We start from the raw sequence: 24,854 nt of genomic DNA, 5'->3' as shown, positions 1-24,854 counted from the left end.
CAACCAGGTGCACTGCTCGAAGTTCTGCCTATTGGAAGGATTTGCCTTCACCACTCTCCTTCAGGGAGGTCCCAGAAAGGGGCTGTAGCACTGCCACTGTTCACTTTCAAGTGGTGCCTGCATATCACGCACAACCGTCTGTAAACCAGGCATGAGATTTCTCTTCCACAGCCAACTGATCGTAATGAACTTCCCATGAGGCCATAGGTGCAGACTGGGAGATGGAAGGTAATGTAACAAGAGCGGAGACATGGGCATTTGGGCTACTTCCTCATGCAACTTGTGACTTCAGGCCCTGCTCAGGCCTGATCTTGGATATATCACTTCCATTTAATGATGGAGTGCTGCTGTGCATGTCCAACTTTACGGCTCTGTGGGTCATACAACACTCAGTTCACGATGGGCAGCTCAGGCCGCATGGTGGGTTGGTGGCCTGTGGTTAAGAGTTTAGTCTCTCCTAAGGCCCAGTAACAAGCCAAAAGCTGTTTCTCAAAAGAAGAGTAGCTAACTGCAGAGGATGGCAGGGCTTTGGTCTAAAATTATAAGGGTCTACATTGTGATTCACCAATAGGAGCCTGACAAAGACCCCATACAGCATCACTATCTGCCGCTGACACTTCAAGCACCTTTGGATCAGCTGCATCATATGGTTCAAGGGCAGAGCCACTTGCATGGAAGCCTGAACCTACTGCAGGGCCTTCTTTTGGTCTGGGCCTTACTCAAAACTAGCAGCTTTTCAAGTCGCTTGATAAATACACCAGAGTAGCACACTCAAATGAGGGATATGTCACCTCCAAAATACAAAGAAGACCACCAGGCATCGTGCCTCCTTTTTAGTTGTGGGATGGGCCAGATGCAATACTTTATCCTTCACTTTAGAAGGAATATCTCGACATGTCCCAAACCACTGAACCTCTAGAAGTTCACTGAGACGAAAGGCACCTAAATTTTTGTTGGATTAATTTCCCACCCTCTAGCACACAAATATTTTACCAACAAGTCCAGTCATTGATATTTCTTCCTCACTAGATCCAATCAGCATAATGTCATCAATGCAATGGACCAGTATGACATGTTGTGGAAGGGAAAGGCAATTAAGTTCCCCACGGACTAAATTATGACATAGGGCTGGAGAGTTGAGATAACTTTTAGGTAGGACACTGAAGGTGTATTGTTGGCCTTGCCAGCTGAAGGCAAAGTGCTTCTGGTGGTCCTTCGAAACAGGTATGGAGAAAAAGCCATTAGCCAGATCAACAGCTGCATACCACGTACCAGGAGATGAATTAATTTGCTTAAGCAATGAAACTACATCTGGAACAGCAGTTGCAATTGGAGTCACCAGCTGGTTAAGTTTTTGATAATTCACTGTCATTCTCCAAGATCTATCTATTTTTTTGCACAGGCTAAATAGGCAAGTTGAATTGAGATGTGGTGGGAATCGCCACCCCTGCATCCTTCAAGTCTTTGATGGTGGCACTAATCTCTGCAATCCCTCGAGGGATGTGGTATTGCTTTTGGTTTACTATATTTCTAGGTATAGAGAGAGAGAGAGAGAGAGAAAGCTGTATATCAAGGAAATCACTCATGCAGTTGTAGAGGCTAGGAAGTCCCAAATCCATGTGTCAGGCTAGAGGCTTCTCCTGACTCACATAGCTGCAGGAGCTGGTGAACCCAAGATCCTGGCCTCAGAGACTGATGTATCCCAAGACTGGCAGGTAAGCTGTTAGCTCAAGTTCCAAGAACCGGAGGTCAGATGAACAGGAGCCAGCTGCATAACTTTGAGCGAGTAAAAGCCAAGGGGCCTTACAGAAAGTCCACTATATTGGATGCAGGCCATACCTCCAAGAAAATGCCCTTTCAATTGACTGCCTACTCACAGCAGATCCCATCATGGAGGTGATCACATTATATCAGATCATTATATCATGGAGGTGACTATACCACTCTATGGCTGTCAAACTACATCATAGCTGCCAAACTATTGAGAATCATGGCCCAGTCAAGTTGACGCACAACCTTAACTATCACAGCTGCATTCTCAAAATACCCCACTGATGCCTGTCATCCCTTTTCTTCCTTCCTCCTTCTTTTCTTCCATTCTTCCTTCATTTCTTTTTTTATTCTCTATTTTAGTCACTCGTGTGCTTGTTTCTAACTGAATTTCCTCAGAGCTAGCACTTTTTTTTTTTTAATGTAGACATGAGTTGTTTACTGAAAGGATAAAATAATGGTGAAAGACCGTCTTGGCTTTACTAAACAATTCTCTTGGTTTTCTACTCAAAACTTTTCTTTGGTTTTCCTTTGTGAAAAGAAGGAAGTATCAACACCTATCATGTCATATGAGCCCTTTGCAATCTGGGAGAGAGAGAAGCTTATATTTCAAGGCTTACCTCCTAGCATGATGCCCCCTTTCTTCACTCTGTTCCTATGCTCCAGATTTATAGAACTTCTTGCCATTTCTGGAATGTTCTCCTTCAAACTTCCAAATTGTTTCTTCTCTCTGTTAGACACCTGATATACAGTTCAGGCACCACTACCAAAGTTCAAATTGTATAATACATGATTTTTCTTCTTAAAAGCTCCCCTGACCTCCCATTATCTACAGAAGTTGTATGAAATTCTTAGCACGGCATACTATACCTAGTCCCACAGGGCATTGTAGCTCTATATCCAGTTCTCCCACCCAGACTGGGCCACTAGGAATTACCTATCCTGCTTGCATAATTTTATCACTGTTCTTCTCTGACTTCCACCCCCACAACAAGAAAGCTCCTGAGTTTGCCTGATACTTGGCTGGTGACTATTTTCTCATGTCTCACCAGGTCCCTTTCCAATGCCTTGTCCAACCTAGCTCTGGCATTGTGGTCATTGCTCATAGCCTGGGACTACCCTGATGTTGTGAGTGAGATGTGGAAGTAGTCTCTGGCGGATGATAAGTAATCCATGACAGAGCCAGCATGAGAAACCAGCCCTTAAAGTCATATAAAATGGTGCTAAGCAGCCCACATCCTTATGAGGTATAGACCTCAGGGCCCAGGACACCCTCTTTCTAAACAGAAGAGCAGCAAAAATCTACTTTGGGAATTCTCACTTCATTTATCAAACAAATCACATCATTTTAAGAGTCTGGAAAACACCATCAGGAAAGGTGAATCACTAGAAAAGGACATCATGTTTGGTAAAGTAAAGCCTCAGCCAAAACAAGGGAAACCCTCAATGAGATGGATTGACCCAGTAGCCACAACGATGGACTCAAACACACCAATGATCATGAAGACGGTAGAGGATGGGGCAACGTTTTGTTCTGTAATACATAAGGCAGCTATGAGTTCTAGCTGATTCAATGGCAACTAACAACAACAATTGACCAAGTTTAGATATTATAAGGGTTGGTACAAGTTGATACCACCCAGGAGAACTTACCTCCAAATTAAACAAAGGATTGAAAATTCTGAAAGGTGCATGTTTCAGATATATCCATCAGCAAGTGATAATATTTTCATATCAAGTACAATGATAAAAAGACAAGGAATGATCACTGAACATTTCAGGAAAACAGAAGTCACTTAAGAGAGATACCAAATGTTTCAGGCAAAAGAACTAAAAAAGTAGTTAGTTTCCTAACAGGGAAAAGAGAAAAAAATAACTTTAAATGTAAGTGTTCCCCTCAGAGAGAACATATGATATGAAAGGGAATCAATTATAGTTCTTATTCAAATAACAGATAAACTTAACCACACATTTAGTGAGCTTAAAAGAATGTTCGGAAGGCTTCTCCCAGATGGAGCAAAAGAAAGCAAATGAATGGAATATTTGAAAAAAAAAAAAAAGGAATATCAGGGCAAATCCAGAAGTTCCAATATCATATGGTAAAAATTAGAGACATTAGCTAGAACACAATACTCGAATAAATAATTAAAGAATTTTTTCTACACATAAATAAGATATATCTTCATTAGAAAGGTCCCATCCAATGCTGAGTGGAATTAATAGAAAAGACCAGCATTTAGACACAAAGGATGGAATTTCAAATCACAAAGAACAAACACGTATGCCCACTGGATAACTAATAAACACTCAACACTTAGTAGATGCAAAGCTAATACCTTTTCTTCCTCCCCACCACCCCAGTCTTAAACCTATTCATCCCTCTTATTGATTAATATTCCTACCGAACATGTTGCCTCCTTGCTTGTCCTCAAATGTGCATGACGTGCACAGACCTCAGGACCTTTGCATGTAGAGTTCCTGCACCTGGAATAATGCTTTGCACATAGTAGCTTCTCAGTAAATAATATGTTGAATGGATGAAACCAAACAACCTAAAAGTTCCCATGAGGGAGGTAGAACAAAAACAGATAACCTATGCAATAATTAGAACAAATTGGCATCAAACTTCCTACATATTGGATGCTGGAAAAAACATCTTAATGGTTTTGAAAGATGATTTTAAATTTGGAATTGTTTCAACCAAACTAAAATTCAGGAGGTAGAGTAAAGACATTTTCTGACACATGAACATTCGGAAAGTTTATCTCTCTCAGACACTGCTGAAGTCCTAATGTATATTCCAGCAAAATGGAAAAGGGGCCTAAAAGGGGAATATATGGGATAACAAAAATATAGAAGTGAGCCAAAATGTAAGTGAAACATAAGTAAATCTAGAATGTTAATGACCACACGAAACTACAATATCCAGTGATTTGAAAATTCTGAAAGGTGCATGCTTCAGGTACATCCAAGAGCAAATGATAACATCTTCATATCAAATACAATAACAAAAAGAGAAAGAATGATCACTGGACATTTTAGGAAAACAAAAGTCATTTAAGAGAGAGTGATTCTTAAGTCATTGGGAATAGAGGAAAGAAAAAGCAAAGATTGTAGGCTTAGTTTATTGCCTTATAAAAAAAAAAACCATCGCTGTTGAGTTGATTCTGACTCATAGCAACCCTATAAGACAGAGTAGAACTGCCCCATAGGGTTTCCAAGGACCGCCTGGTGAATTCCAACTGCCGACCTTTTGGTTAGCAGCCATAGCTCTTAACCACTATGCCAGCAGGAATAGGGAGAGGATTAAAGGTACATTTTAACTGTAAACAAACAAAAATAGGAGTTTAAACTCTTGGTGGAAATTCAAGAATGATCAACTTAATAGAAATAGGATATATTGTTAATAATATATGAGAAGAAAATGGAACACAGTAAACCTAATCAACCCAAGCAAAGGCAGGAAAGAAAAAGAAAACAGAATACAATCAAGAAAAAAAAATAGTAAATAGAAAAATTTAAAAAGAAAACAAGAAAAAATGAAGACACCTCAGAAATCAAAATCAATATAAATGATTTATATTTTGTTCCTTCCTCCACATACAAAAAAGAGGAATTGCGTTTACAACTCTGTGGATATACTAAAAAGCAATGATTCGTAAACTTTAATAGGCAGAGTTTTATGGTGTGTGAGCTTAGCATTGTCGTTTCTTCTTTTCCTTGTCATTCTCGACACCTATCCCTGGCCCCAAGAATGAAAGATCCTTTAGAACTATGACTTCCCAGGTAAGGAGGAACACCTGTGCCAGAGATCAGAAAACAAATTCAGGATAACTAAGCATTAGAATGGAACCTAGGCAAATGTATAGAGACCAGCGTTTATTAGTGGTTGCCAGGGGCAGGAGTGAGGACATGGGATGTCGATGTTTAGAAAGCATTGGGGATCTGTGTAAGGGTGATGGAAAATTTGGCAATGGATAAGGGGGATGGTTGCAACACGATGAATGTCATCAATCTCACTGAATTGTACATGTAAAAATGTTGAACTGAAAAATGTTGTGGTATATATATTTTTACCACAATCAAAAAAAAAAAAAAAACCAGAATGAAACCTAGAGTTTATTGTATCTGATCCACCCATTTGACTGAGGAAGAAACTGCAGCCCCAACAGGGGACCATTCTAAGCCAGCACAGTAAGTCACTGACACAAACTGATAAAAAAAACAAGCCTGTTGCCATCGAGTCAATTCTAACACATAGTTGACCCTACAGGACAGAGTAGAACTGCTCCACAGGGTTTCCAACTGCTAACCTTTTGGCTAGTAGCTGAATGCTTAACCATTGTGCCACCAGTGCTCTGTCGCAGTCAAAACTAACTCTCAGTTTCTGTGTTCCAGTCCAGAACAATTCCAACAATACAACACTACTACAGGGGACTCTGGAGTCCCACAAAGCTTAAAGACAGCTTAGAAGTGGCATAGAAGGTCCCCAAGTAGCGCAAATGGTTTGTTATTGGCTGCTAGCCTAAAGGTTGGCAGTTTGAACCAACCCAGTAGTGCCATGGAAGAAAGGCCTGGAGATCCGCTTCCATAAAAGATTACAGCCAAGAGAACTCTATGGAGTAGTTCTACTCTGTAACACATGGGGTCGCCATGAGTCAGAATCAACTTGATGGCAATGTTTTGATTTGTTTTCAAGTGGCAGAGCCACTTTAAGCCTACCCCATGCACTCACTGTTCTTTGGGCACAGCAATTAGGAACCAAGACAGAGAGCCAACCCGTAACAGATTGGACTTTGTCTCCTCAAAAGAAATGCCGAAGTCCTAACCCCTCTACCTGTGAATGTGACCTTGTTTAGGGAAACAGGAGTTTTCTTTTCTTTTCAGCTGCGTCAAAGGAGGGTGAGTCCTAGTCCTAATTCCTTCTGAGGTGCCTTGTAAGGGAAGGGCACACAGGGCAAGAGAAGAACCATGTGACCAGGGAGGCAAGTTGCATCTGTAAGCAGCAAAGGAATGCAAGGCTTGCTGAGAACCACCGGAAGCAAGGAGAGAGGCCCACAGGAGGAATCGACACGGCCAAGACCCTGACTTGGACTTTTAGCCTCAGAACTGTGAGAAAGTATCTGTTCTTTAATCCCACCCGTTGTGTAATATTTTATTATAGCAGCTCTTTAGGAGACTAAGACAGGTAAACCCATTGCTGTCAAGTCAATTCAGACTCATAGTGACCCTATAGGACAGGGTAGAACTGCCCTTTAGGGTTTCCAAGGAACACCTGGTGGATTTGAAATGTCGACCCTTTGGTTAGCAGCCGTAGCTCTTAACCACTATGCCACAAAGAGGCTAAAAGAGGCAGACAGTGAGGACGTTTGTTGGCGGACCAACGGCTTCCCTGCCTTTGAGATATTCTTAGAACAAATTACATTCTGTTATGTTAGTTGAAAACAAATAGAAGCAGTCACTTTTAATCACTCTGGGAAAATTGAGACGCAGTTTATCCAAAATATATTGGGAAAAGATTCTGGAATGACAGCTCCCACATTAACGACCACCTCAGGGTGGCTTAAAAAATCTGTCTGAAGTTTTATCAGGAGCAGTACGGAAACAACAAAAAAGAAACATTACCAAGTTGTACATGCAGAAAAATGTTCAAGTGGCAAATGTTATGTTAGATGTATTTTTACCACAATAATAATAATAATAAAGAAACATCAACTTAAAGAATTCTATTTGGGAGAAATATATGCCTAAATAACATATAAAAGATTTTTTTTTTTTTTCATCTTTGCACTCTCTCACAGTCATCTTCTTTTGTACTCTTATTTCTGAAATTGGAAAAGAATCTCCTGGGTCTTCAAACTACAATTGTAAAAAATGCTTGCCTAGGTGGTTTCTCGACGGCACTGGACTGGGCTGGGACGTGGTTTCAAGTAAAATTAGATCTGTAGACTCACAAATTAAAAAAAAAAAAAAATCGACTTTAACCGGACAACAGCAATCTGGGTTTTAGCTCTGATTTCTCTAGTCACTTGAGGAGTTAAAAATTGTTCCTGACTTTATGATGTGGTGATGATACTGCTTCTGCTTACCCATGAGGGAAGTGAAAGCTGAGGTCTAGGCCCCATGAGGAAGAAACTCAGAAGCTTTGTGTTTTCACACGGTAAGCACCACGCTGCTCCATACGGCACCTTAGCACAATATTATACCACCTGTTTCTCCAAAATAAGGAGCTGCCTGGGAGTTCTTTTCATTCCCAAAGAGAACTTTGCACAGCTCTGTAGGTCTTCAGGTATTACGATCTGTTGTGAATTATGATCCTCAAATACGCCCCCCATCTCCTTACCGCAAATCTTCTGTTTGAGAAGTATCTCATTGCCCTGGGGCTGTGCTTCGTTCTCAAGGAACGTAAAATCTGTGGGATCATGCTCCTCAGTGCCCAGTGTCACAACAGCCTTTTTGCAACGCTTACTGCATGACCTGGTCTCTTTAATCCACCCAGCCCCAAAAGACAGAGCAACAATGTGTAAGATAATGGGTAAGGGAGGAGGGCTTCAAAGAGACAAAACTTGGTATTCAGCAAGTTGGTCACTCCCTCGAAGTCCCTGGGTCGTGCAAGGGATAAACACACTAACTAGAAGGTTAGAGGTTTGAGTCTACCCAGAGGTGCCTCGGGAGAAAGTTCTGATGATCTGCTTCCGAAAACTCAGCCATTGAAAACTCCGTGGAGCACAGCTCTCCTCTGACACACATGGTGTCACCACGAATCAGACTCGACTCAATGGCAACTGGTTGGTTTAGTAACTTCCTCACCTCCATATACCCCAGTGAAGCACAATAACATAATAAAGCAAGAATAGGGTATCATTTAAAAAAAGGCTATTTTTCACATTTTAATTTCACATGAGTGACTCTGAGTGTGTTTCATCAAGAGCATCACGAATGGCGTTGCCTCCATTCCTCACTACTATGATCATTTCTTAGACCAAACTATCCCTTTACTCATTCATTTTCTTCATTGCCATCTTCTCTTTATAGTACTTACTGGGGTTTTATTTCTTGTTCTTTTCTCAATTTTTCTTTTTTAAAAATTATTATTATTACAAAAAAGACAACTAAATTAAAGAAACTAAAAAAATTAGATGAAAAGAATTTTTTCTACTCTTTTAAATGTTTTAGTGTGTTTTCTACTAGTACCTTTTTATTCATCTACAGTATTGAGAGTTATAATCACATTGTACCTTAATTTTCAATCCACGTTTTTCACTAGTAATATATCAAAGTACTTTGTCTTGATGCATCTGTAATTTTAAATGACTGCACAATATCCATCAAGGGTATGTCTCCAAAGTTATTTAACCAAGTATCAGTAGTGGGATGTTTCTAACTTAGTGTTATAAATAACTATGGTTAAAAAAAAAAAATGTGAATTAAGCTTTTTCCATATTTGGATTTTTACCATAACATGGTATCCAAGGAAAGAGTGGATCCTATGACATGAAAGTATTTGTGGATGTAGATTAACAGTGCCAAATTGCTTTCTATTGACAGATACTAAATTTACTTAAAGTCAAAAGTCTATTCCTGCTTTCTAATTTAATCTATTGAATCAAGTAGTTTTTAAAAATATTTTATCCAGATGATTTCAATCAGCCAACAACCTTCACTCACTGTTCTGAAAAAGAGCAAAATTCTGAAATGAGCAAGACATGGGGGTGTGGGTAAAATACTGTCCTTACTTGACTCATTGCCCTTTGAAACATACACCATATGTTTCATAGTCCACAGTGCACTAAGCCAACAATGAATAAAAATTCCTCCAGAAATTCTATAAATATTCTCCTGTTCAAATCATGTCTACCCTTCACAACTGTCTTAGTTATCTAGTCCTGATATAACAGAAATCCCACAAGTTGATGGCTTTAACAGAGATTTATTCTCTCACAGTTTAGGAGGCTAGAAGTCCGAATTTGGGCACCATCTCCTTTAGAATGCTTTCTCTTTCTGTCCGCTCTGGGGTAAGGTCTTTGTCATCAGTCTTCCCCTGGTCTAGGATCTTGTCAGTGCAGGGACCCCGGGTCCAAAGGATGTGCTTGCTCCCGGCTCTTCTTTCTTGGTGATAGGAGGTCCCTCTCTGCATGAGTTTCTATTTTATATCTCAAAAGAGAATGACTCAAGATACAATCTAATCCTGTAGGTAGGTTTATGTTAATCCTCATTAACATAACTGCCTCTAATTCTGCCTCATTAACATCATGTTGTAAAGTTGTTAGGTACTGTTTAGTCAGTTCTGGCTCACAGCAACCGTATAGGACAGAGTAGAACTGCCCCATAGGGTTTCTAAGGAGTGGCTGATGGATTTGAACCACCAACATCTGGGTATCAGCTGAGCTCTTAACCACTATGCCACCAGGGTTCCGTGTCATTAACATCATAGAAGTTAGGATTTGCAACACATAGGATAATCACATCAGATCACAAAATGGCGGATAACCATACAATACTGGGAATCATGGCTTAGCTAAGTTGACACACATTTTTGGGGGTACACAATTCAATCTATAACAACATCCAAATAGAGCCCTACAGAAATCAGTGATCTCTGTCTTGGAGCCTAATATAACCTGTCAACAAGTCAAGATGCCACAACCAACAGAAATCTTGGGGAGGACCGGGAAAGGAAAATGATTTTAGAAAATGTTGAGCCTCTTTAAGGGCAAAATGGCATTTCATTTGGAGTATTAACCAACATCTTTGGTCGGAATGCCTCATGCCTCCAAAGTGAATGAGTAATATAAGCTCATCCAGGGCAGTAAGATCTTCTCCATTTCAAAGCTACTGAGAAATTAATCAGCATATCTGCGGAGGCTTACCTTCTTCTATCTTCAGAGGTTCCAGGTACCTCTGAGTCTGTACTCTGTCAGCAACAATGGATGTCTATTCCAGCACGATTTGATGATGACAATATCTACCAGGTTCTGAGTACTTCCTCTGTTCCTGGAACTATGGAGGAAATTTCATGTATATTATTCATAATCCTCCCAAGAATCTTATGATGTGGGTAGTCGTAACTCGAATATCAGATGGGGAGATTGAGCTCAGAAAGGTTAAGTAATTCTCAGTTAATAAGTAGAACACTAGAATATGAGTATGAGTCACGTGTCTGAGGCCAAAATGTTCTATTCCACACCCCAGGGCTGCAACCACAGAGTGCTCCCCCTATGAAAGAAATAAGCCTCCTTCCTGGCTCCAACCCTGCCCTCCTGAGGTGGGGATTCTCCTAGACTGTTCGTTGTTCCTTCTCTACTGCACTTGTTCATATCTCTATGACTAGTTATTAAGGAGGTCCCTGGGTGGCACAAACTGTTTGCACTCAACTACTAACCTAAAGGTTGGTGGCTCTAACCCACTCAACGGTGTTGCTTAACAAAGGCCTGGCGATCTGCTTCCCTGAAGATTACAGCCAGGAGATTATCCAATAGGCGTGGTAAGCACCGTGCTTACTTTTTTTACCAGATCACCTGTGGTGAACAATTTCACATTTTTTCACCACATCAAAGATTCTGCTTCTACATATGGCTGGCATCTGTCTCTCTCCCAACCCCAGAACACCTTCCTACAGAATCAAAGCCTCTTTCCAAATGTACAATCCCTGAGAGAGGCAGATGACCCAGGAAGCAAGGTAAGCATGCAATTACCTTGCTTACTTACTAACTGGTAGTAAACAATTTCACATGGGTTTCAGCAGATTAAACCCATGTGAAATTTTTTATTACAGATGATCCGATAAGCAAGATACACTCTGTGCTTACCTTGCCTATTGGATAATTTGCCCCTGATTACAACCAAGAAAACTCTATGGAGCATTTCTACTCTGTAAAACATGGGGTTACCACAGTCAGAATTGGCTTAATGGTAAAGAGTTTGTCGTTTTTTGTTGTTGTTGTTTAGTTATCAGGATATTTAAAAACAATTAATTGGAATAGCAGGAGAAATAAATAGCAGGAGGCTTGAAGAAGTAATTAAAATAGGCCCTTTCAGTATTCTCAAAAGCCAATAAAAATTTGAAAAGTAGTTCATCAGATTTCAGTGTATGAAAAAGCAAAACTGCATTAAAAATTTAAATCCCCAAATTTATTTTTACCTGAAGACAGAGTCCTGAGCTGTTTCCTTAATTCGTTTTCGCTTTGTGAACCACCATTCTTCACTTCCCCTTTGGAGACTAGGAACCCTACTGAGGAGATTGTTACGGGGCCCTGCCCAGCTGTTGATCCTAGGTAAGCCAGGCTAAGGAGGGCCATGTCTGGTGGTCAGTGGCGTAGACACCAGAGGGGCTGGTCTCTCTGAGCTTCTGCCCCCTGTGGCCAGGGAACCGCAGGTGAGTGACTGCTGGGCAGGCCTACTCCAGGTGTGCCAGGCTGAGTCACACCATGCATTTCTCCTGGCTCCTGATTTGCTTCCAGCCCCCTTTGGGTTTGAGTTTCCCTGATCTCCATCCATCTCACCACACTTCTGGCACTTCTTTCTTTTACTTCAGGGACCTGACATTAAATTAGATGTACCTCTCTGGTTGATGTCACTGGCTTCCTCAAGAAAAAAACTGCTACTTATTAGAAATGCCTGCTCCCAAGTCCCAACCACCCCTCAGATACTGGTTTTTGTCTGGCTGCCCCTTCCTCTGTTACTCTTGTTAGCTCCTATTTCCAAGAGCTGCTCCTTTTTCCCGTTATCCTTGCCTTATTTCCAGTGGAATCCCTGGAAGAACTGAAACTCTGCCTCATATTCTGATTCCCTCACTGCATCCCTTGGAAAGTATATCCCCTGTCCCATTCCATAGGAGGATGATGTAATAGTTTGTTGCAAACATTCCCAGGGAGGGAAGAGGGGGGTGCCGCTAATTTCCCCAGTTTTCCATCTAATTCTCAGCCTCCGTTTTTTCTTGGCTTGCTACACAGCTGCTGCTGAACTGTACATGCTAACCATGGGCAAGGTAAAGACCAGACATTTAGTCCCTCTTTCAAACAGTGACTCTCAGATATGAGTGGCGGAGGGTGAGTTTCAGTATCTTTGAGGAAAGAAGCTAAGTTGCTGAAAGTATTTTGGTCCTATATAAAAGAGAGTGAGGACCAGTTTGTCCATTATTAAATGGACGTGAGATCCATCACGTCCCCCTCCTTAGCAGAAGCTTCTAACCACTAATGCTGCCTGAAGGAAGAGGAGGGGCCAGATATCCAAACATGGATTGGAAAACTTCTTAGAGAAAACTCATCACTGATTCTTGTGGTCCCATAAAATGACCAATCCTGAGATACTATAATTTGTTAAAGACCTAATTTTTGCAGGCGTATGTTACTCCATTTCTGAGCTCACCCAGACTTCTACCTTAAGAGAACTACCTTGTAATTTTCTGGTTACCAGGCAACAACCAAAGGCATTTCTTTCTAGGCCTCAGATTTTTTTATTATTTTTTTTTTCTTAAAGCTACACAACACCTATACTAGTAGCTTCTTCGGATTCTGGCCACAGAATTTTTCTCTGCTCTGCTCTGCTGTTGAAGGGAACTTAAAATAGAATACTCAAAGGGAATTGAACTTTACAGTTCAAAGACTGGCTCATGGGGAAAAATCACTAGAGGTCTCAAACCCCTATCACTGATTTGGCCTGAATATTTTCCCCCTGGATAACGTCTTTTCATCTCAGATGGCATGCTAGTATTGCTGTTAACATTCTGCTTTATTTGTAAATTTATTTATAGCTGAAACATTGTATAAAATGAGCATAGATATTAATTTCCTTTCTCTTATTTTCTGGGTAGTTTAGCGAGTTGACCAGTAACCCCGAAAAAGATATTTTCACATCCTAACCCAGGAAGCCTGTGAATGTTACCTTATTTGGGAAAAGGGTTTTCATAGATGTAATTAAGTTAAGGATCTAAAGGTTGGCAGTTCAAACTCACCCAGTGGCTCCAAGGAAGAAAACGCCTGGTGATCTGCTTCCTTTAAGATTACAGCCAAGAAAACCCTATGGAGCAATTCTACTCTGTCACACGTGGTGTCACCATGAATCAGGGGTCAGCTCAAAGGCAGCTGACCACAACCACATGCTCCATACCAGAGCACTCCCAGGTTACAGGAGGAAATTAAGATCATCCAGTGAAATTCCCACACAGAAACAGAAAGCTGGCTCTTCCTGCCCCTACAATGCCCTGCCCACCACTCCAGGGCAGCCTAAAATAGAAGGGTATTATGAAGATGTTACAATCTGAGCAAAGGTTTGAACTTTTATAAATTTGGGGGAAAAACAAAATCTAAGTCCTGCCTGAAACACTGCAGCTTCAAATTCGATGTAGCTGGTGTGCATCATTGCTTAACAAAATCCCTTATGAACCAGGAAGGACTTCACCTGAGATCCTCTGATCTTAGAAGAGCTAAGACTTAGGTGGATGGGATCTTGTACAAGTCATCTCTCATTCTTGCTCAGGGCAAATATCATGGGGAGCTTGCTTTGCCTAGCAGTGGTTTTCCATGTGGTTCCATGATGAGTATCATGCCATGTGTCGTCAATCAAGCTCAACAACACAAATGACTTTTCAACCCGCATTTTCTCTGAAGCTTGTATTTTATCCTGAATCACTGTTCACTTTCTTCATAGCACTTGATACAATGTCTCACTGTAGATATATTTGTTCATTTATTGACCATCTTTCTTGCTAGACTAAAGTCATTATAAGGGCAGTGACCACAACTGTTTAATTTATCACTATTACTATCCTGGTACTACTAAACACTAAATGAATATTTTGTTGAATATTTGCTGAAGTTAAGGCTTCTAATCTCCCTTACTAGTTATAAACTCCTTAATGATGGAGACTTACAAGATAATTGACTTATTTCAGTCCAAAGGGAAGAAGGAAGACTTTGCAAGGCTTTAAGACCAGGAGACCCACTTCCTGATGTATTTATTAACTTTGAACCATTATATTCAACTTAACATGCACATGTTTTGCCTACCGATATGTAAAGATAGTAATATAGTAATGAGGGGGAGATGCAAAGATAAAGGAGACTTGGACCCTGCCCTCGAGTACCTTATAATCTAATGAAGGAGACTGATGGCTGTAGCGGAAATACATTGAAGTTGAGTAAGATAGCACCATGAGGGCATTCCAGTGGTGGGAAGACAAGCCAAACTAGGAGAATGAGGAATCCAGACAGGAGATCCAGGAGAGCAAGGACAGATTATCCAATAAGTAAGGTAAGTATGTGCTTAGGGCATCAACAAAGCAGGGAAATTGATTGTCTGAAGCAAAGACCCATAGATCCCAAGAAGACAGGACACAAGGAAAAGCAAGTGCCACAGTGGAAGGGAAGTAACCAAAAACCAAAACCAAACCCAGTGCCGTTGAGTCAATTCCAACTCATAGCAACCCTTCAGGCCAGAATAGAACTGCCCCATGGAGCACCTGGCGGATTCAAACTACGGACCCTTTGGTTAGCACTTAACCACTACGCCACCAGGGTTTCCGGAAGGGGAAGTAGCAGGGCATTGAATGAAATTGATAATAGTTCTAATGTGTGAGAATATGCAAACTGGAAATAAAGTTCAGGCAGGGTCACAAGGGTGCCCATGAACAAGGTTGTTTAAGGCCCCTGCCACTTCAACATTTTCGTTGACATCTGTCTCCTATGGTCCCCTCCCACGTAACTGAAAAGTCTTATGTCAGTGGGTCTCTTGGGAGTATACTATTTCTTTCTAATAAATAAGAAACAATGGTGGATTGTCAAGCCTAATTCTTGCTGCATTTACCCCGTATGCAAATGGATCCAACATGAACAGTTACTGGGTAAGGAGAGATAATAGGTAACAGGTCTCTGACCCATTTTGAGGATGTACTGTCATGTACATCCATATTTGCTGATGCAAAAACTCCAGCCAGTAAGGCCAGCAATGCTCTTTGCGATGATACAAATACAAGGGTATGCTCTTGCACACATCCTAGTGAACAACCAATGGGAGGGAATTCCAGTCTCAGATGATGTGCAAAACTGAGGCAAATAAGTTGACCATTGCAATGAATTCGATAGTTATTTTTTAACTGTACAGCATTTACGCACAGAGTTATGTCCTAAGTTTTGTAAACAATAACATTTATAACCTTAATTTTAAAATGTTTGGCATACACACAGGTGCCATCTAGCATACATTTGATATAATAGTTACATGGGTAATAAATATAATATTAACATAGTAAATGTCCAAAATATACTGGAAATATTGATATTTATCTAATGAGAAAAGTTTTAATTTCTGTATCCAGTGAATTTTGTTTTTTTATTGTCTGTTGTGCAGGACACAGTGCTTGATATTATTCTATACGCTCTAATAAAGGAGGTATTAGCCACATTAAAAGGGTACAAAATTCAATATTCGTTTATCGTGCAAAGTATGTTTCTGTTTTGCAACAATGAGTGTTTCTAAATTCGTCTTCCAAGAAAGCAACAAAGGGCATTTAACAGAACACTACATCTATATTCTACCAGAATATTTATGTCTCTCTGTGTAAGGAAACTGAACAATTTCTCGAGGAAATAAATTAAATGAATATTTAGATAATAAAAATTATATAAATGTATTTTATTTTCCATTTCCCTTTGGACAGACTTTCTTTTAAGAAATTGATTGATATTGTTATGTCTCGCAAGACAAACTTGCGCATCGAGAAGTGGTGTTACTGTTACATCAATTATGTGTATATCTCCAAATACGAGAGTTGAATAATTCCACAAAGAAATAAAATGTCCATTTCATAAATATTGTATTTGAAAACAATCATATTTCCCCTTTCATTTTGGACTGATCATGTGTAACCTCACATTCAGTTTTCTTTCTTTGACCACATAAGAACGCACCAGTGGCACTATAAACACATGACTCGTGACATAACTGATCCTGTCCTATGCAAAGTGAACCGAAATGCATCTTCGTATTGAGCATAAACTTATATTTGTATCACGGTCTTTGCGATCCCTCTCATCCCTGTTGGATATCAGCAGTAGCCCACTGAACTGTGAAGACACAGCATCAAAGGATGGAAACTAAGTGCGCAAGTTTTTAAGTATTCTTTCAAGGTTAAAAACCCTCGTGGATATTTGCAGAGGGCCTGCCAACAAACATTGGAGGCCAAACAAATGAAATTCTTCCCGAGTGCCTTGTACTATTTCTTTTGACTATATCAAATCTAAAGAACAAGATCACATGTTCTTCAGAAAATTACTATCTTTCAAGTATAAATTTTTGTGTTAATGTCCAAATTAAAACGTAAATTTTATTTTATAAATTTTACTTCCTTTATAAATTTTATTTATTTTTAATTATTCAAATTATTTGCTTTGGTAGAATCAAATTTAAAAAATGACATAATTTTAAATCCAGGTAAAATGAAATGGCAACAACTAAGTGGAGTGCAAAAACGAAAGCTCACAGAAGATCAGAAGAAATGGACTTGTGAGTTCCTAAAGGCAATTCCAAAATTAACTTCCTTTTAAAATGTAATGGATCGGAAGAGACTTCTTCCATTGAACATTTAAGTTTAATGGGTGCAAATACTTGTACTAGTGCTGCTAGTGCTAAAATTACTAATGTTGTTGTTGTTGTTAGGTGCCGTTGAGTCGATTCCAACTCATAGTGACCCTATGTACAACAGAACGAAACACTGCCCGGTCCTACGCCATCCTTACAATTGTTGTTATACTTGAGCTCATTGTTGCAGCCACTGTCAGTCCACCTCACTGAGGGTCTTCCTCTTTTCCGCTGACCCTGCATTTTGCAAGCATGATGTCCTTCTTCAGGTACTGATCCCTCCTGACCACATGTCCAAAGTATGTAAGGCGTAGTCTTGCCATCCTTGCTTCTAAGGACAATTCTGGTCATACTTCTTCCAAAACAGAATTGTTCATTGTTTTGGCAGTCCATGGTATATTCAATGTTCTTTCCCAACACCACAGTTCGAAGGAGTCAATTCTTCTTCCGTCTTCCTTACTCATTGTCCAGCTTTCACATGCATATGATGCAATTGAAAATAACGTGGCTTGGGTCAGGTGCACCTGTCTTCAAGGTAACACCTTCGCTTTTCAACACTTTAGAGAGGTCCTTTGCAGCAGACTTGCCCAATGCAATGTGTCCTTCGATTTCTTGACTGCCGCTTCTGTGGCTGTTGATTGTGATTCCAACTAAAATAAAATCCTTGACAACTTCAATCTTTTCTCCATTTATCAAGATTTTGCTCACTGGTCCAGTTGTGAGGATTTTTGTTTTCTTTATATTGAGGTGCAATCTATACTGAAGGCTGTGGTCTTTGATCTTCATTAGTAAGTGCTTCAAGTCCTCTTCACTTTCAGCAAGCAAGGTTGTGTCATCTGCATAATGCAGGTTGTTAATGAGTCTTCCTCCAATCCTGATGTCCCTGTTCTTCTTCATATAGTTCAGCTTTTAAGGTTATTTGCTCAGCATATAGATTGAATAGGTATGGTGAAAGAATACAACCCTGGCGCACAACTTTCCTGACTTTAAACCAATCAGTATCCCCTTATTCTGTCCAAACAATTGCCTCTTGATCTATGTAAAGGTTCCTCATGAGCACAGTTAAGTGTTCTGGGATTCCCGTTCTTTGCAATGTTATCCATAATTTGTTATGATCCACACCATTGAATGCCTTTGCAGAGTCAATAAAACACAGGTAAACATCCTTCTGGTATTCTCTGCTTTCAGCCAGGATCCATCTGACATCCACAATGATATCACTGGTTCCACGTCCTCTTCTGAATCCAGCCTGAATTTCTGGCAGTTCCCTGTCGATATACTGCTGCAGCCATCTTTTAATGATCTTCAGCAAAATTTTGCTTGTGTGTGATATTAATGATATTGTTCTATCATTTCCACATTCGGTTGGATCACCTTTCTTGGGAATAGGCATAAATATGGATCTCTTCCAGTCAGTTGGCCAGGAAGCTGGCTTCCGTATTTCTTGGCATAGACAAGTGAGCACATCCAGAGTTACATCCATTTGTTGAAACATCTCAACTGATACTCTGTCAATCCCTGGAGCCTTGTTTTTCACCCATGCCTTCAGAGCAGCTTGGACTTCTTCCTTCAGTACCATTGGTTCCTGACCATATGCTACCTCTTGAAATGGTTGAACATCGACTAATTCTTTTTGGTATAATGACACTGTGTATTCCCCCCCCATCTTCTTTTGATGCTTCCTGCATTGTTTAATATTTTCCCCATAGAATCCTTCACTATTGCAACTTGAGGCTTGAATTTTTCTTCAGTTCTTTCAGCTTGAGAAACGCCGAGCATGTTCTTCCCTTTTGGTTTTCTATCTCCAGTTCTTTGCACATGTCATTATAATACTTTACTTTGTCTTCTGGTGCCACCCTTTGAAATCTTCTGTTCAGTTCTTTTACTTCATCATTTCTTCCCTTTGCTTTAGGTTCTTGATGTTCGAGAGCAAGTTTCAGAGTCTCCTCTGTCATCTGTCTTGGTCTTTTCTTTCTTTCCTGTCTATTCAATGACCTCTTGCTTTCTTCATGTAGGATGTCCTTGATGTCATTCCACAACTCCTCTGGTCTTTGGTCACTAGTGTTCAAGGAGTCAAATCTGTTCTTGAGATGGTCTCTAAATTCAGGTGAGATATACTCAAGGTCATATTTTGGCTCTTGTGGACTTGCTCTGATTTTCTTCAGTTTCAGCTTGAAATTGCATATGAGCAATTGATGGTCTGTTCCACAGCCGGCCCCTGGCCTTGTTCTGACTGATGATTTTGAGCTTTTCCATCATCTCTTTCCACAGATGTAGTGAATTTGATTCCTGTGTGTTCCATCAGGTGAGTCGCATGTATATAGTTGCCGTTTATGTTGGTGAAAGAAGGTATTTGGAATGAAGAAGTCGTGTCTGTCAGTTTATCGTACTGTGAGGGCTTGCGTTTTGCTGTGATGCTGGAATCTATGCCATTGGTATTCAGATATCAGCAGGGTCATCCATGGAAGACAGGTTTCAGCTGAGCTTCCAGACTAAGATAGACTAGGAAGAAGGACCCAGCAGTCTGCTTCTGAAAAGTATTAGCCAGTGAAAACCTTATGAACAGCTGCAGAACATTGTCTGATACAGTGCTGGAAGATGAGCTCCCCAGGTTGGAAGGCACTCAAAAGACTGGAGAAGAGCTGCCTCCTCAAAGTAGAGTAGACCTTAATGATGTGGATGGAGTAAAGCTTTCGAGACCTTCATTTGCTGATGTGGCATGACTCAAAATGAGAAGAAACAGCTGCAAACATCCATTAATAGTCAGAACCTGGAATGTACGAAGTATGAATCTAGGAAAATGGGAAATCGTCAAAAATGAAATGGAACACATAAACATCGATATCCTTGGCATTAGTGAGCTGAAATGAACTGGAATTGGTCATTCTGAGTTGGGCAATCATATGGTCTACTATGCCAGGAATGATAGCTTGAAGAGGAATGGTGTTGCATTCATGGTCAAAAAGAACATTTCAAGATCTATCCTGAAGCAAAACGCTGTCAGTGATAGGATAATATCCATACACCTACAAAGAAGACCAGTTAATACGACTATTCAAATTTGTGAACCAACCACTAAGGCCAAAGATGAAGAAAAAGAAGATTTTTATCAGCTTCTGCAGTCTGAAATTGATCGAATATGCAATCAGGATGTATTGATAAGTACTGGTGAATGGACTGCAAAAGTTGGAAACAAAGAAGAAGGATTGATAGTTGGAAAATATGGCCTTGGTGATAGAAACAATGCTGGAGATTGAATGATAGAATTTCACAAGACCAATGACTTCTTCATTGCAAATAACTTATCTCACCAACGTGAAGGGTGACTATACACATGGATCTCGCCAGATGGAATACTCAGGAATCAAGTCCACTACATCTGTGGAAGGAGGCAATGGAAAAGTTCAATATCATCAGTCGGAAAAAGGCCAGGAGCCGACTGTGGAATAGACCATCAATTGCTCATATGCAAGTTCAGGGTGAAACTGAAAAAAATCAGAGCAAGTCCACAAGAGCCAAAATACAATCTTGAGTATATCTCACCTGAATTTAGAGACCATCTCAAGAATAGATTTGACACCTTGAACACTAATGACCGAACACCAAACAAATTATGTAATGACATCAAGGATATCATACCTGAAGAAAGCAAGTGGTCATTGAAAAGACTGGAAAGAAAGACAAGACAAAAATGGATGTCAAAAGAGACTCTGAAACTTGCTCTCGAATGTTGAACAGCCAAAGCAAAAGGAAGAAATGACTAAGTAAAAGAGTTGAAGAGAAGATTTAAAAGGGTGGCTCAATAAGACAAAGTAAAGTATTATAATGACATGTGCAAAGAGCTGGAGATAGAAAACCAAAAAGGAAGAACATGCTCGGTGTTTCTCAAGCTGAAAGAACTGAAGAAAAATTCAAGGCTTGAGTTGCAGTAGTGAAGGATTCTATGGGGAAAATATTAAATGAAGCAGGAAACATCAAAAGAAGGTGGAAAAATACACACAGTCATTACACCAGAAAGATTAATCAACCTTCAGCCATTTCAAGAGGTAGCATATGATCAGGAACCAATGGTACTGAAGGAAGAAGTCCAAGCTGCTCTGAAGGAATGGGCGAAAAACAAGGCTCCAGGAATTGACAAAATATCAATTGAGATGTTTCAACAAACAGGTGCAGCGCTGGAAGTGCTCACTTGTCTATGCCAAGAAATACGGAAGCCAGCTTCCTGGCCAACTGACTGGAAGAGATCCATATTTATGCCTATTCCCAAGAAAGGTGATCCAACTGAATGCAGAAATGATAGAACAATATCATTAATATCACAAACAAGCAAAATTTTGCTGAGGCTAATTCAAAAGCGGCTGCAGCAGTATATTGGCAGGGAACTGCCAGAAATTCAGGCCGGATTCAGAAGAGGGTGCAGAACCAGGGATATCATTGTTGATGTCAGATGGACCCTGGCTGAAAGCAGAGAATACCAGAAGGATGTTTACCTGTGTTTTATCGACTATGCAAAGGCATTCAACTGTGTGGATCATAACAAATTATGGACAAGACTGGAAAGAATGGGAATTCCAGAACACTTAACTGTGCTCACGAGGAACCTTTACATAGATCAAGAGGCAGTTGTTCGGACAGGACAAGGGGATACTGATTGGTTTACAGTCAGAAAAGGTGTGTGTCAGGGTTGTATCCTTTCACCATACCTATTCAATCTGTATGCTAAGCAAATAAGCCAAGAAGCTGGACTCTGTGAAGGAGAACAGGGCATCAGGATTGGAGGAAGACTCATTAACAACCTGCATTATGCAGATGATACAACCGTGCTTGCTGAAAGTGAAGAGGACTTGAAGCACTTATTAATGAAGATTAAAGACACGGCCTTCAGTATGGATTACACCTCAACATAAAGAAAACAAAAATCCTCACAACTGGACCAATAAGCAACATCATGATAAATGGAAAAAAGATTGAAATTGTTAAGGATTTCATTGTACTTGGATCCACAATCAACACCCACGGAAGCAGCAGTCAAGAAATCAAAGGACGCATTGCATTGGGCAAATCTGCTGCAAAGGACCTCTTTAAAGTGTTGAGGAGCAAAGATGTCACCTTGAAGACTAAGGTGCCCCTGACCCAAGGCATGTTATTTTCAATAGCATCGTATGCATGTGAAAGCTGGACAACAAATAAGGAAGAACGAAGAACTGACGCCTTTGAATTGGTGTGTTGGCGAAGTATATTGAGTATACCATGGAATGCCAAAAGAATGAAAAAATCTGTCTTGGAAGGAGCACAACCAGGATGGCGAGACTGTGTCTTACATATTTTGGACATGTTGTCAGGAGGGATCAGTCCCTGGACAAGGACATAATGCCTGGTAAAGTACAGGGTCGGTGGTAAAAAGGGAGACCCTCAATGAAGTGGACTGTAAGAATGGGCTCAAGCATAACAACCATTGTAAGGATGGCACAGGACTGGGCAGTGTTTCGTTCTGTTGTTCATAGGGTTGCTATGAGTCGGAACTGACTCGACGGCACCTAAGAAAACAACAAAGATAAATTATCTTTTCCCTCTATAGTTTTACCACTTTTGTGACACATTATTTCAAATTTTGATTATAGTTAATAATTTAGTTCTTTTCTCCCCTTAATAAAATAGACACACAGGGCAGGAACTATATCTAATACTTTCCAGCTTGCCCCACAGTTCTTAGCAAGGCCTAACTGTCATCTAGATGAAAGAATGAATGATGTTGTAGACAGTGGTGTTTGCTTCGTCAGACTTCATTTTTACCTTCCACAAAGACTCCGATTTCCTTTTCAGGATCCAGGTCATTCTGAAAAAGTGGACTTCATGTTTCAGTTCCAAGGATAGGCTTCTTAACTTGGACTAAACAGAATGGTATATTTCACCTCTCAAATCCCAGCTAACCCTAATTATTAGTTAAGAGTGAACCTGGGAGAACTTATGACTTACGATGGTCCAATCAGGATGAATTTCAGGACTCTTGCTCAGAAAGCTGGGCAAAGACAAATTCTCTTGTTTTGAATAGTGGTGTGTATATACTTGAAGTGCAGAAACACTGCTATCATTACACTACCATAAGAAAAGTCAATGTACTAAAATCGTACTCAGCTCATGATGCTAATGCCACTTGTCAATAAATGGTTAAAAAAATCAAACCCTTTGCCGTCCAGTCGATTCCAACTCATAGGGACCTATAGACATTTAGGTACCTGGAATAGGAACTGTGCTTTAATATGAATGAAAACAGGAGGCAAAATTCAATACCAAATTTTGAACCATCAAATTCTGATAAATGAAAAACAAAATTAAATTAGAAGTCTATCCAGTTTGCATTAATCAAAACACCATTGTTTCCTCATCTGTAATATGAGACTAACAGTGAGATAAATTATGGAAAATACTCAGCATGCAGCTGGTGGCAACTGTATAAATATCAATTTTTTCTTTTTCTTTTCTTCCCAGTCTAGAGGTCTTTTTCCTTAAAGAAAAAAAAAATAGAAGAAGAAAGAAAAATATATCAATAGCCAATAATTCCTGTAATAACCGTGTTTTGAAGAATTCAGGAGAAAGACACGTTATGCTCATGAAACTTCGCTTTCTAACTTTTATGAGGACAAAACCAAGCAAAATCAGGAATGCTTGGGGTTTCTGAAGCTTCCAGCGCTTGAGACACAGATTAACGGAAATTGGGAAACCTCTGCAAGTACACACAGCTCACACCCTATTTCTCCACATCATACCGACAAACTGTGGTATAATACCCCAAAAAGCAGCCCATTGTTGCTGAGCTGATTCTGACTCATAGCAATGCTATAGGACAGAGTAGAACTGACCCACAGGGTTTCCAGGGAGCAGCTGGTGGATTTGAACTGCTGACTTTTTAGTTAGCAGTCGAGCTCTAAACCACTGCACCATCAGGGATCAGTGCTTGCTAAACAAATGGTATATAAAAACACAAAGTAAAATAAACCCTTGGTTGCTTAGAACATCTCTTTACAGTAAAAAAGTATTCAATGAAAGTAAGGATACGATAATGTAAAAAATTCCAGTTGGCTTTATACAAAATTATTTGAATAAATTCAAATTAGCTTGACTTTTTTTTTTTTTAGATTTTTTTTAACTTGAGTTGCCTAAGAAGCAGAATAACCATTCTCTAGCAATTTATCATTTGTGTTGTTTACAAAGAGAGGAACGGCCATTCTATTACTACTCCCAAACTCTTCAAAACCTTATGGGAAAATACAGTCCTTTAGAGTCCAAGTTAACTGGCCAGTTCCATTAGCAAAACTGTAGACTATCAGTCATTCACGTACAATGTTGAAACGAAGTGATTTAAATCATATAGGAGAAAAAATTTCTGAGCATTAGATCCTAGCTCTGTGTAAATCTCTTCATTTCAAGGTTCTAGCCCCCTCAGCTTTTTAGAGAATGATAATAATACATGTCCTGTCAAACTCATAGGCTTTTTAGAGAGTAAAGAG

At 40.0% G+C, this 24,854-nt stretch overlaps 1 protein-coding gene across 9 annotated transcripts in view; it reads right to left on the bottom strand.

Annotated features, from left to right (window-relative positions):
• The window catches only part of GPR141 (G protein-coupled receptor 141), a 111,341-nt gene that overhangs the window by 61,607 nt on the left and 24,880 nt on the right, over window positions 1–24,854 (bottom strand). For 4 of the 9 annotated variants that reach the window (XM_049894519.1, XM_049894518.1, XM_049894520.1 and 1 more), the window contains exon 3: window positions 10,641–10,770. The exons of 3 other annotated variants lie outside the window; for them this stretch is intronic. The gene's annotated coding sequence lies outside the window, so the exon portion shown is untranslated. Of the gene's footprint in view, window positions 1–9,408; window positions 9,925–10,640; window positions 10,771–23,139; window positions 23,428–24,854 lie in introns of those variants that run through there. 2 more of the 9 variants (XR_007518498.1, XM_049894524.1) reach the window with 2 other exon arrangements.

Source organism: Elephas maximus, chromosome 8, assembly GCF_024166365.1.
Source record: "Elephas maximus indicus isolate mEleMax1 chromosome 8, mEleMax1 primary haplotype, whole genome shotgun sequence".
Classification (NCBI taxonomy): Eukaryota; Metazoa; Chordata; class Mammalia; order Proboscidea; family Elephantidae; genus Elephas; species Elephas maximus.
The sequence above is the reverse complement of the archived record's forward strand: the minus strand, read 5'-3'. Positions and strand labels throughout refer to the sequence as shown.